Raw genomic sequence first — 14,203 nt, 5'->3', positions numbered from 1 at the left:
GTTGTGGGACATCTAAGTGAAGATAGAGAAAACAGCTGGATTCAGGAGATGAATAGAGGGTGGGGGGCTTGACTTCTGAGACCAATCAACATTTAAGGAACCTAAAAAGGAGAGCAGGGAAAGAGGGTCAGAGAGAGCCAATGAGTAAGATAAAGGCTAAAAAGTGTTCAGCAATGATTTCTGGCTTCTCCTAGACTACTTCAGTTCAAATCCATGATAGCTGGGTGTTCCCAGACAAGTTAGCTCTTTGTGCCTAAATCTCCCCATGGACAGGATCAATGTGAGCAGTAAATGACTTAATACGTGAAAAGTATGCACCTGCGTGTGTTAGAAGGTTGCACCCCCCAGCCAACAATCGGGCGACACCTGAAACAGCAGGAGACTAATGCCTCCTCACCTCGTGCCCGGAAATCTGTAGAGTTGAAATGGAGGATGGAGCCTCCGGGGGAAGAGAAAGCCTGAATCCTCTGTACTTCAACACACCCAAGAAACGTCATTTCCATCAGCCTTACAGCAAGGAAGAGACGCCTCAAAGTCTCTCCTTCAGGTAAAAGTTTCCTACTTCTAAAAATCCAAAATTAAAAACTAAAATAAATAAAAGGTTCTCTTTCCCTGCTGCCACCAAGCTGGAGGGTGTATTCCAGTTTCGGCTCCACCTGTAACCCACAGCCATGGCTGAGGAAGGCATTGATTTGCTGCTGGAAGGTGTAATGGACGTTAACAACACTTTACAGGAGGTACTGAAGACCACTCTCATCCACCGATGGCCTCGCACGTGGAATTCGGGAAGCTGCCAAAGCCTTAGACCAGCGCCAAGACCACCTTTGTGTGCTTGCATCCATCTTTGTGTGATAAGCCTGTGTGGGTCAAGCTGGTGGAGGCTGTTTGTGCTGAGCACGAAATCAACCTAATTCAAGTTGATGCCAACAAGAAACTAGGGGAATGAGTGGGCCTCTGTAAAGCTGACAAGAGAGGGGAGCTCCGCAAAGTGGTCGCTGCAGTTGCGTGGTGGCCAAGGACAAAGGACAAGGCAAAGAGTCTCAGTCAGGCCAAGGATGTCATTGAGGACTACTTCAAATGCAAGAAATGAACAAATAAAAAAACTTGGCTCTTGAAAAATAATAATAATTAATAACTAAAAGGCCAAACTAAAAATAAGTCTTGTAATAAGGCAGGCAATAAGACCTGGCTTTAATAAGATCTGACAATAAGGCAGGGTGTTATTTACCCTTTCAAGAGCACTCTGCAGACAGGTGGGTTGGGGGCCAGGGGTCAGGATACAGTGATTCATGATGTAAATGGGAGATAAGTGAAGAGAATGACTATTGATTCATTTCATAAAAAGCTTCTGTGTGAAGGGAAGGCAAGAGACAGGACAGAAGTGGAGTGGTATTTTTTTAAACTTTTTTTTAAATTGAAGTATAATTGATTTACAATGTTGTGTTAGTTTCAGGTGTATAGCAAAGTGATTCAGTTATATATATATATATATATATATATATATATATATATATATATATATATATATATGTATATATATTCTTTTTCAGATTCTTTTCCCTTATAGGTTATTACAAAATAATGAGGTATGGAGTGGTATCTTTTTTAGACAGGAAAGACTTATATGGTAAGTAGAAGGAGGCTGTAAAGAAATAAGGGTTGAAAGAGGGAAGAGAGAATTCGAGGGGAAGGGGTGGAGGGGGTGGAACTGAGTGCAGTGAGCAGAGGGAGGCCTCCCAGCTGCCCGGAGCGCTGCAGGGTGCAGACCACGAGGGCTGGGCTGAGGGATGGAGGACCCTGGGGAGATAGTAGCTTCCCTGATGGATCTCAGGCTGGGCTGAGTGGGAGGGAAGTAAATTTGGGAAGGAGCAAATAGAATAATAGGGTGGGGGGAAGGGGAAGAAGGAAGAAGCCTGAGGTCCGGAGGCATCAATGCTCAAGTGTGGGAGCGAGGTGGGCTAAGATATGTTGATTGGTTCACCAAGGACCAAGCAACTGACTTAATGTACTAGGATACATCAAGTCACCATTTAATTATAATTCCTCCCGAGTTAGGCAGTCTAGTCAATGAATTTTATCCAGTCAAATCAGCCCAAAAGAACACTGTTGGGACGCAGGGCAGGCCACCCAAAATATGTCAGAGTGGCATATTGATTATTTTGAATTAAAGTCACTTAAGAAATGGCCAATGCAAGAGGGACACTCTGACCCTCCTCTCTGTCTCCCTGAAAACAGGAAATCAGTCTCCAACGTGGAAGGTGCACTCCCTGCCTCTGGAAGTAGAAGGACACCCTTACCACCCGGAGACTGGGAATTCGGGGCTGAGAAGCCTGTATAAACAAACCTCCTTACGTCTTTAATTGACTACCCCAAGCCCAAACCCTGTTCAGATTCTTCACTAATTGAGCACCCAAAACCCAAGTTTCTTTGTCTTGTCAATTCCTCACATATTGTTTCTTTGCCTAAAAAATATAAAAGCTCCCTTCCTTGGCCACTTCTTAGGTACCATTTCTATGAGACCTGCATGTTCGCAAATGAAAATTTCTTTTTCTCCTGTTAATCTGTCTTGTGTGTTAGTCCAGCCACAAGAACTAGAGAGGAGTGGAAAGGGAAAGTTCCCCAACCCCACGACACAAATGCGGAGGGTTTCCATATCTGGAGACACAGGAAAAGCACTGAGACTTCTCATTCTGTGCTCATCCCTAACACATACATACCTACATAAGATTTAAGAATCTATTGTCTACATGGCACTAGCTTGTGAACCTTTTTACTCTTTTTTTTCTTTTATTTTAATCATTCAGGAATTGGAACCCTGAAAATTTAAACACAAAGTCACTTTTCTCAGGGAACAAACAGCTAGAACACCCCCAGGATAAAGCAAAAACCAGACTGCTTCTGTCAGAATTACATCAACCAATTTGTGTTGCTAAATAAGCCACAAAGATTTCCAAGAACTCAGCACTGGTTAGCATTTCATTTTAATCTGCTAAAAGTAATTTTTTTTTGTTTTCGTGAATAATCAACATATTTTTACCAACTGAGATAGCGACAATGAACCTGGAAAAGAAATGAGCCACAACTGCCTCGTCCCCATAAGGATGCAAACCCTTTATTTATTTATTTATTTATTTTGGCTGCACCGCACGGCATGTGGGATCTTAGCTCCCAGACCAGGGATGGAACCCGTGCCCCCTGCAGTGGAAGCGTGGAGCCATAACTACTGGACCGCCAGGGAAGTCCTGCCAACACTTTAGGATGAGCAGGGCTTGGCCCCCGCAATCCCTGGTTCTTTAAGATGGCCAGGCCCCCAGGCCTCCATTGCTCCCTCTTTCTGGAAGTCTGGAATGGATGTGATGCCTGAAGAGAAGAGTTGCTGCTCTCTGAGCATCTGATCTAAATGTCCTCTCCATTAGCAGCTGCAAGCAATTTAGAGTTATTGAATAATATGTAAGGATCTTTCACAGTAGATCAGTTCACTTCAGTTAGTATCGGATTCCGATATGAAGTTGTAAAAAAAGCTTAGGCACTCACGGGGACCCAATCAATACAGGTAAAAATAGAATTTATGGTTTCCAGGTCAAATTATTACTCTTCTTGCAGGTGGTTTTAGCAAACCACCAATGCAAATATACAGAAGTTGTCCTGCAGCAAAAGAAATGCGTTGTCATTAGCTGCACAGCCCGAGACCAGTTCCCTCGTCTCTCTGACCCTCGTTCGGCTTTCCCTTCTGTGAAATAACTAGCTCTCAGGGGTGCTGTAAGACTACAACATCTTCAGGATGCTGTTAAAAACAGAGTCTAAAATTTATCCACACACAAAGAAAACCCCTGCAGTCTGCGTAATAGGTCCGTGACACGGAAAGAACCATGAAGACAGACCCACCCAGGGTCACCCTAACCAGGACAGTCCCCTCATGTGGCCCCTTCCATGGCCCTCTACCCACCTGGCCTCCTTCCAGCGCCCACACCAGCCCTTCTGTCTGCCCTATAGTAAATGACAAACATGTTCCAACCACCTCCTGGGTTTTAAAAATGCCTTTCCCAGACCTGATCCTAACAAGCAAACAGGGCTGAGAACCACTGTGCTAGACAGGCCCCTGTAATTTGGAAAGGGCTTAGAACTTGAGTTAGGAAACACTGCGTTGCAGTTCCAGAACATTCCTTTTAGTGTCTATTATTTTCTTATCTGTGGGTTTTCTCTTTCTAGTTAGACTGACAGGCTTAATTACTCCCACCTTTATTCTCCTCCTCTGCCCTCTGTTCAGTTACTCAACATATGCTAAATGTGCTAATACGTACATAGATATAACCTAATGTTTCTCAGCCTTTTCTAGTTCTGAAGACTTACCCCCCCACCCTCCCCCTGCCATTCACAGTGGGGGGCCTGGGGCATGGCTACTGCGTGCCAGGTGGCTCCCAGCCTCAGCCTGAATGCCTCATGTGAATGCAGTGCTGTTTGCGTGATGTAATTAAACAGGGTAGGAAGAGCAGCTATTAAAATAGCCTATTCCCAAGCTCTCTTAAAAAATAAAAAACAATTTTTCCTACTGTCCAAAAGCCTTTGAGTAAAACTCACTTTTAAAAAAGTAGAAGATTAGAAGAGAGGTTTATTGGAAATCAACCATTGTTCAAAAAGTAGATTTAACAACAAGGGACATAGAGTAAACATAGATCATTTAAAGCATCGTGCCTTCAGAAGGCATGAGTGGCAGCCCAAACATAAATCACAATCCAAGAGATCAACCAGAATACGAGTGAATAAATCTGCCTCGTTTTATAACTTGGAAAACTGTCTCTGCTCTTCTCTCTAGAGAATGAATATAAAATCACCAAATCATCAGAACTGAAAGGACCCCCAGAGACCATTTCTACTTTAACATCGTATTGCCTGTAAAAAGACTCCTCAGCTATCCTGATGGTGGTCCTCACCCTCAGGGGGTGACTCCAAAAAACGGCAGCTCTGACCACATCATAGGACAAGCCCTCCCAACTTTAGATGGGTCTGCTCTACAGTGCTGTCTCACCCTGAGTTGCAATCTGTTATTTCACCTCATACACACCCCAGTCCCCCTCTGTCCTCCTTTCCTCTGCCCAAACATGCCCAACACCTGCAACAACGCCTAAGTCACTACCCACTTTCAACACTTGAAAAAAGCTAGTTGATGACCCTTATATCTGCACTTTTCCACATTATCCATGCCCAGTATATTCAAATTCCTCATAGGAAAATTTTTTGAGACTAACCACCTTCTTAACTACCCTTCTCTGAATACACCCTGGTTTGGCCACATTCCTTTTAAAAGATGGCTCCCAGAACTGAAAATTGCATCCTTTGTTCAACAAACACTTGCTGAAAGCCTAACGTGTGCCAGGCGTTTGTTCAGGCCCTAGAGACAGAAACCAACCCACCAGGCCTGGTGCCCCAACCAGCTGAGGAGACAGTCAAGCCTACCATGCAGAGAAGGTACAGGGAGTGCTCTGGGAAGAAAGTACCAGGGGCCTGGGAGCATGGAACAGGTTTGCCTGACACACTCTGGGAGAAAGTTCCAGAAAGGCTTCCTTGAGGAAACAACTTTTAAGCCGAGACATTATGCTTTGTTTAAACAGGCTAGGTTTTTATTAGCACCTCTGGAAGCCCATCATGCTGGTGACATACTGAGATCGAAATCAACTAATCCTTAAATCTTTTTTCATATGCCTCTCCCCACCCTGTGCAATTCAATTTGGGGACCTACGTACAGAATTTGACATTTATCCGTATTAGGTTTCTTCTTGTTAAGGTTGACAGCTTTGATTCCTGATTTTTCTGTCCAATTTTTAGCTATCCTTCCCCCTGGAGTCATTCAAAAACCATTAAGCTTGTCTTTGAAGTTGTCAACAGGTCTTGGAGAAAAGTCAAGAGCAGTGTCCCTGGAGATTCAGGTGATATCAGTCCATTAATGGGTACTGTGGCGGTTACAGATACTCAACCAAGCATGCACCCACCACCAATTAATCCAGGGGCTTTCAAACTTTTTTCTTTGGTAGGAGAAGTTCTCTATCAAACAAAATGAAAGAGATTCCCAATACATAAACAGATAACACAGGAGCTGCTCTAGGTGAAGAAAGGGTGGAAAGATCCAGCCATCAAGGGCTCCCTCTCCCCACCCCCCAACCAGACCTCTCAAGAAACCTTGGTGGCACCATATGCATCCACGAAGCCCCCTGTAAAAACCAGCCATCTTGCACAAGCATATCATGAGAGACGGTCTCCAGTGATCTGAAGAAATCAAGGGATCATCTATCCAATTAGTAGGTCCAGCAAGTCACGAAAACACAGTACAGTTGATCCTTGAACAACATGAGTTTTAACTGCTGCAGGTCCACTTACACGCGGATTTTTTTCAATAAATACACTATATACATATGTGATCCGAGGTTGGTTGAATTCAGTGATGTGGAACCCGCAGATACAAAGGGCCAACTATGGGACTTGAGCATCTGAGCATTTTGGTATCAGTGGCAGGTCCTGGAACCAATTCCCAGTGGATACCGAGGGATGACTACAGTCCTTTTTGGTATGATTTATTCACAATGAACCAAAAATAGTCCTTCAAGAAAACCAGCCATCTATTCAATAATTCATTCTAGTGTTTTATTTAATTATGAGAATCTACTTTCTCCAACCCCTTTTGGAAACAGGGATGATTTCCTATCTCCATCTTCTGACATTTTTCCTGGCCTCCTCATTTCTGAAAGATTACAATCAGAGTTCCAAGATCACATGGGAAATTCTTCACATCCAAGGATATTGTCTGAGCCTAGAAACGTGAGCTCTGCTATATTATAAGCTTCCTAAAAGTAAACACCATTTTTATTCGTCTTTGTTTCCCAAGAGCCTAACATAGCACCCGGTGCATAACCGATACAAAAATAATGTTCAAATAGTTTGCTTGTTAGTCTTCAGTTGTTAAAAAATATTGAAATGCTCTCTTTTGACCTTCTCACCTAGTTTAGATTTCAATTCAACTTTCTATATAGAAGCAAATTATGAGTTGAGTGTTAAGACCTTATCCTTGCTGTCACTTAACTTCGTATCCTTAAAAAACCTTTAAATGTCCTGAGCTCTCTTACAAACCACGAACCTCAATCTCCTGACATTACAGCTTTCTGCTCAGCTCTATAGAGCACCCTTGGCAGTAATAATAATTTCTTTGGGTATGCCTGTGACCAAAGAGAACTGATGAAATGCATCACTCTTTCTAGAGAAAAATGCAAATTACTCACAAACGATCCACAAGTGGGCACCTAAGGATATACCAATTTTTATGTGTTCTGCCATGGTTAAACCTTGAGCTGCCCTAAAAGAAGGGAAAGTTGACAATATAAGGGGGGCAGAGGAGGGTGGGGAAAGAGAGAGTTGTGAGTGCCTAGTAACTTAAGTTTCCTGTTACCATCTCAAACAAAAACGAAGCACTCTGGACAAAAAAAAAAAAAAAATCCATACTATTAATAACCATAAGATTTCAATGTTTCAGTATTATAATCTTCTTTATAGATAAAAATCTTTGTAATATTTTTCTTAGGAAAAACCCCAACAGGCTTAATTATCTAGTAAATAGTTGTACCTCGGGGTATCGGTTCCAGGACTCCCGCAGATATCAAAATCCGCGGATGCTCAAGTCCATTACTTGACGCTCCATATCCGCAGGTTCCGCATCCGCAGATTCAGCCAATCTCGGATCCTAAACATAGTACAGGATCCACGCTTGGTTGAATTGCAGATGCGGAACCCAGGCGGATAAAGACAGCCGGCTGTATTGATAAATATGTACAATTTTATGACTTTTGAAACTGTGAAACTCAACTTCAGAAAGTATTAGTTTTTATTCCTACCAACAGAGGTTAGTGCCTCTTCCACACCCCTGCAGCTACTTCACACTATTAAAAAAATAAAAAAGGTTTTTCCAGTTTGATTGACAGAGTGGTGCCTGATTTTTTAACTTGCACTGCTCTGATTACTAAAGAAGTTGAACACTTTTCATGTGTTTATTATTTGTATTATTTTTGCAAATTACCTTTTTATGTCTTTTGCCCAATTTTCCCTTTCAGGCACTCACTTTTCTTACTGACTTGCGGAAGTTCTTCACAAGTTCAGTAATATTGTTTTGTCACATGTCACAAACATTTTTCAACCTACCATTTCAATTTTAACTTTATTTATGGCGATTTTTGTTTTCCTTTTCTCACGTAATCCACCAATTCAACCTTTCTTTTTATAGTTTCTCCCTTTGGTGCCATTATTAGAAAAATATTCCCAAGTTAACATTATATAAATGTTTCCCGTATTTTATCCTGGCATCTTTAGGGTTTTATTTTTTACACTGAAGTGCTTAATCCATTTGGAATTTATTCAGGTATATGACAAAGTCTGGATTATACTTATTTTGTTCCAGGTGGTTAGCCAGCTGTCCCAACACCATTTTACTGAATTAATTTATCTTTTCTCCACTAACTCAAAAGGCTGCCTTTTTCATATACTTCCTCTCCACTCAGGCACCTGTCTCCCAGGATCTGAAACTCGGCATATCCACAAGTGAAATTCGTGATCCTCCCCTTCTCTCCAGTGATCCCCAGCTCTCGGAATGGCTACTTTGCTTATTACTCAATTTTCGTGTTGAGAACTTGGTTATTCCTCACCCCTGCCCTCTCCATCACCACCTCCCACACCCACACACACATTTAAAATCACTAAATTTTATGCCCAACTCTATGGCCATGGTCGTAGTCCAAACGCCATCTTACCTTTCCTGGACTGCACCAGCCTCCTCACTGGGCCCCGAATCCCCCTCGGCCCCTCCAGCGCGTTACGCGTAAATAAGGTCCCGCCTCTTCCCTACTTTCAACCTCCTATGGCTTTCACTGCTCTTCAAACAAAGCCTGCGTTCTTTACGTGACGTGGAAGGCCTGTATGATCTAGCCCCTGCCTACCTCCACCTCATGCCACACCTCTGCTCTCACACAGTTTCCAGACACACTGGCCATCTTTTCATTCCTTGAAGGCCCCCAGCTGCTCTTCCACTCAGAGCCTTCACGGGCCAAGTTCCTTCCATGTTCCGTGCTCATCTCCTCCCTGCCGCATCCGATTCCTCTTCCCCACACACATGCCTGCCTAACCCCCGTTTATCTTCAGAGCCCAGCTTAAATGTCATCCCCTCAAAGTAGCCTTGACCATGTCAGTTTCCCCTGCAAAAAACGTCCTCATTGCACCTGGTACTTCTCCAGGGTGGCACGTCTCACAAGTGTTGCTATTATAAATATTACAAGATCTCCCTCAGGCGGCAGTTCTAGCAGCCAGGGCTGTCGCCACCTTACTCACAGCCCCTCTCAAAGAGCTGAAGGCATGTGTGCCCATACAGTCAGACTCATACAGTCCTAAGTCAAAGGCATTATCTTTCCGTCTGCATTCTAATTATTACAAGTATACTCTCCCTCCTAAGGTCTCTAGCCATGGCTAAAAAGAACATTCTTTGATAGGAAATTGCAGTTTCCACCTAGAGAGCCCAGCACTATTTCTGATCCTACCTCTTAAAAGCATTCACAAATTTCAGTTTTTTGCTCAGAAAGTACTCTCAGATCCACAGATCCTGGACTGCCACATTGGCTACCTGCTAAACGTGTCCTGACATTCATTCATTCTTTCCTTCATTCGTCCAGCAGTTATTTATTGCCCACCAACAGTGCCCAGCTGAGCCTCATAACTGAAACTGTACCTTTATTATTCTCCCCCATATGATTATGTCTCCCAAACCAACTCTAGTTGCCAATTATTCATTTGCTTTTCCCATGACATAAGTGCTGTATCACCATGCAGGCTCTATAAAAGTCCAGTCAAAAGCAAACAAACATTAGAGTTCAGTCATCTGTGCTGCTTCATCACAATCAGGTAAATGGACGGCTTCTTTAAGACCCTCTGTAACAGTCTGAACTATCAATACCACCGACACCCCCATCCTGCAGCCTGTTTCCCCCGCCTGAACCCGAGGGTGAGTTAGAGACAAGAGAAGAAATTCAGGTCCAGCCTCAACCCACCCCCAATGCCCACACATAAGGAGCTGCCACCTCAACTTTCCTTAATAACCCTTAGTTCCGGTCCACCTGACAAAAGCTGCTTTCCAAAAGCATCATATTGCAATCTTGCGTTGTGACTAGGAGAAGCTTGAGAACCACAAGACATGGAGCATAAAACTGCAGAAAAAGGACTTCCCTGGTGGCACAGTGGTTAAGAATCCACCTGCCAATGCAGGGGACACGGGTTCAAGCCCTGGTCCCGGAAGATCCCACATACCGTGGAGCAACTAAGCCCGTGCGCCACAACTACTGAGCCTGCGCTCTAGAGGCCGCGAGCCACAACTACTGAGCCCGCATACCACAACTACTGAAGCCCGCGTGCCTAGAGCCCGTGCTCTGCAACAAGAGAAGCCACCACAATGAGAAGCCCATGCACCGCAATGAAGAGTAGCCCCCGCTCGCCGCAACTAAAGAAAGCCCACATGCAGCAACGAAGACCCAACACAGCCAAAAGTAAATAAATAAATAAATAATATTTTTTAAAAATGCAGAAAAAGTTTGGCAACAACCTAAGCCACACTCCCCAAAGACAGCAGCTCCCGTGCTGCAGCTACAAGACCCCCAATCTATTTCTTACCGAGCCCAGCTTCCTGCTCTGGAGTCCCAGCTCTCTGAGACCAGCTCTCTTATAATAAAGTTCATATGTGACAAACCCACTGCTAACATCATACTCAACAGTGAAAAGCTGAAAGCATTTCCCCTAAGATCAGGAACAAGGCAACGATGACCACTCTTAGCACTTTTATTCAACAAAGTATTGGAAGTCCTAGCCACAGCAATCAGAGAAGAAAAAGAAATAAAAGAAATCCAAATTGGAAAGGAAGAAGTAAAACTGTCACTGTTTGCAGATGACATGATACTATACGTGGAAAATCCTAAAGATGCCACCAGAAAACCACGAGAGTTCACCAGTGAATTTGGTAAAGTTGCAGCATACAAAATTAATATACCACATCACCACTTCTGCTCCAAAGCAAGGTTCTTCAGTCTGGAGGGATGGAACCCCAAAGGCATTTCTGATTAAAAATGGGCTAGAGATTTTCTATTACTAATCACAAAGCCAGTTTTAATCTTCTATATATTATTTAACTAAAGAACTAAGTGATCAGTTGAATATCTATGTATTTAAAAAATGAAATTATTTACAACCTGAAAAATAAACAAATAAATAAATAAATTTTAAATGATTTTATTTTTCAGTTCAATAGCAAAATACAGTCATTCTGAAAAATTATACCACACTGTAACTATACATGCTGAAAAGGGTGACATGAAGCACATGTGGCAAGTGACTCACTTTGCTGCCTTTGAAAGGAAGCACTACTTTGCACCCCTTTCCTCTTTATTAAATAGCCAAGATCACACATTGGTGTTTATTAAAATAACCAATAGATTTGGCTCTTTGACATGTGCCAACCCAATGGCAACAAGGACTCTGAAAAATAAAGACTCCCCAAGCCATTTTCATGACTCAACAAAAGGCTTCAGACCAGGAGGGGAAAGTGCATTTCACTTTATATTAGTCAAGTATAGTTCGCTGGAAATCAGCTTGTTTTTCTCACTTTCATTTACAAATTCCACTTTATTACTTGGCTCTTTCAATAACAGCTCCTAAAAAAGAGACCTTTTCTCCTCAAGTACTTGTACACTTCAGCCTGGAGTTTTAACACATCTCTGTTGGGAGCCAGCCTCCTCAGGATGGGGGTGACTTCAACTCACAAAGCCCAGGAACGGACATCAATGATGAGACTTCATAGTTTGTGCTGCTCTCAGCCTCCAAGATCAGCATCATAAAACAGCTTGTAAAATTACCTTGGAGATTACATTTTAACTTGCCAGTTAAAGTTCTGGCAACTTCAGACAACGCTCTAAAGGAGTCATCCTGACATAACATAACACACACTCCACTTTAAGTCTCAGCTCCCAAGGAACTGCAGGGTAGCTGTTGGGCCAGAAAATAGCAGGGGACTAGAGTCAGGCAGCCTGGATTTGATTCCTGCCTCCACTTTTTACGACTGGTGCAGCTGTGGACAAGTCACTCAACCTTCCTGTGCCTCGGTTTCCTCATCAGCCAAATGGGTGCTGTTACTTTATACCAGATTCCATCCTCTATTCTTACTTTAATCTCATCTCTAATGGCCACAGCTGGGGATCTCTATGCTAATGAAGGATACAGCTACATACTTCTTATGTTCATTCTGTCTTATTTTCCTTCCACTTTATGTGCATACCTGTAGACTCAGGATTAATAATAATAGGACAGAAATATGAGCGAGGCAGAGGGCAAAACAGAGTTTTACTGATGAATCTTAGTCAGCTTTTATGGCATCAAATGTGATACCAGGCGCACAGAATTGCATGGTATAGAATACTTAATAATAGAGGAAAATATGTGCAATATATTAAACAGGGAAAAGACAGGTTGGAAAATTATATATGTGTGTGTACACAAATACACATACATATATAATACAGGTAATCATATATAAGATTCAAAATTATGCATAAAAATATTGGAAAGATACACACCAAAATGGTAACTGTGGTTAGCAGTACATTATAAGATTAAGGACTTAATCTTCCTTCTCTATGCTTTTCTGAACCTTACCAAATTTCTTTTTCTTAAAATACTTTTCTGATATTTTTATTTTTTTTAATTTTTTTGTTATAAATTTATTATTTATTTATTTTTGGCTGCATTGGGTCTTCGTTGCTACGCGCAGGCTTTCTATAGTTGCTGTGAACGTGGGCTACTCTTCGTTGCGGTGCGCAGGCTTCTCATTGCGGTGGCTTCTTCTGTGGAACACGGGCTCTAGGCATGCGGGCTTCAGTAGTTGTAGCACGTGGGCTTCAGTAGTTGTGGCTTGTGGGCTCCAGAGCACAGGCTCAGTAGTTGTGGCGCACGGACTTAGTTGCTCTGCGGCATGTGGGATCTTCCTGGACCAGGGCTCGAACCTGTGTCCCCTGCACTGGCAGGCGGATTCTTAACCACTGCACCACCAGGGAAGTCCCTCAAATTTCTATAATTAACTAATAAATTTAAAAATCAGAAAAAAGGTTTTCTTCACAAACATTTTTTTCCCCAGAAAACAATGTTCCTTGTGAACTTGTATTACATACAAAAATCTGTAAAAGTGATAATGGTCATAGCTAATACTTACTTGGCATTTATTATGTGCCAGACACCGTAGTAAGTATATTGCATAAATTATCACCTTTAGTCCTCACACTCTCTAGGTTCCGACCCCCATTTTGCAGGTGAAAAAAACTTAAGTTATTCATGTGAAGTTACACAGCTGGCAAGTGGTGGAGCCCAAGGTCTGAGCCCAGGGATCTGACTCCAGAACTCCCTCCTGTGCGGCCACGAGGCTGCCTGCCTCCACCCACACTGCTTCCTAAAACCTAACCATTTGTTTTTAATTTTTACATCTTTCATGCTCTTCGGACTCTTACCCTTTGGGGAGGAGGATGGAAATAGACAATGTGTGCCCTTCTTGCCTGAGGTGACAATCAAGCACTTACTACATGGAGGGTATCTCTGCTTTAAACAGAGGGGTCGGGCTTCCCTGGTGGCGCGGTGGTTAAGAATCTGCCTGTCAATGCAGGGGACATGGGTTCGAGCCCTGGTCCAGGAAGATCCCACATGCCGCAGAGCAACTAAGCCCGTGTGCCACAACTACTGAGCCTGCGCTCTAGAGCCCGTGAGCCACAACTACTGAGCCCACATGCCACAACTACTGAAGCCCACGCGCCTAGAGCCCGTGCTCCGAATCAAGAGAAGCCACCACAATGAGAAGCCTGCGCACCGCAACGAAGAGTAGCCTGCGCTCACCACAACTAGAGAAAGCCCAGACGCAGCAACAAAGACCCAACTCAACCATAAATAAATAAATAAATAAATTTATTAAAAAAAAAAAAAAAGAGAGGTCAGGGGACCACGCAGAACTAAACAGGGACTAGCACTGACCACTAGGCAACCCCCCTTATCAGCTCTCACAGCACCTTGAACCTCTCCTTCCTGAATTTCCTCTCCTCCTGGTACTTTAATTTGCTTGTTGTTTGATTGCTTCCAACATGCCAGGCACCGTTCT

General features: G+C 43.1%; 1 protein-coding gene and 1 pseudogene across 8 annotated transcripts in view; one reads left to right on the top strand and one right to left on the bottom strand.

Moving 5' to 3' along the window:
* Positions 1–14,203, bottom strand: part of FAXC (failed axon connections homolog, metaxin like GST domain containing) — a 79,716-nt gene that overhangs the window by 24,925 nt on the left and 40,588 nt on the right. The window lies entirely within an intron of this gene.
* Positions 672–1,090, top strand: LOC132376351 (small ribosomal subunit protein eS12-like; annotated as a pseudogene).

The sequence above is a fragment of the Balaenoptera ricei genome, chromosome 12 (genome assembly GCF_028023285.1).
Source record: "Balaenoptera ricei isolate mBalRic1 chromosome 12, mBalRic1.hap2, whole genome shotgun sequence".
Classification (NCBI taxonomy): domain Eukaryota; kingdom Metazoa; phylum Chordata; class Mammalia; order Artiodactyla; family Balaenopteridae; genus Balaenoptera; species Balaenoptera ricei.
The sequence above is the reverse complement of the archived record's forward strand: the minus strand, read 5'-3'. Positions and strand labels throughout refer to the sequence as shown.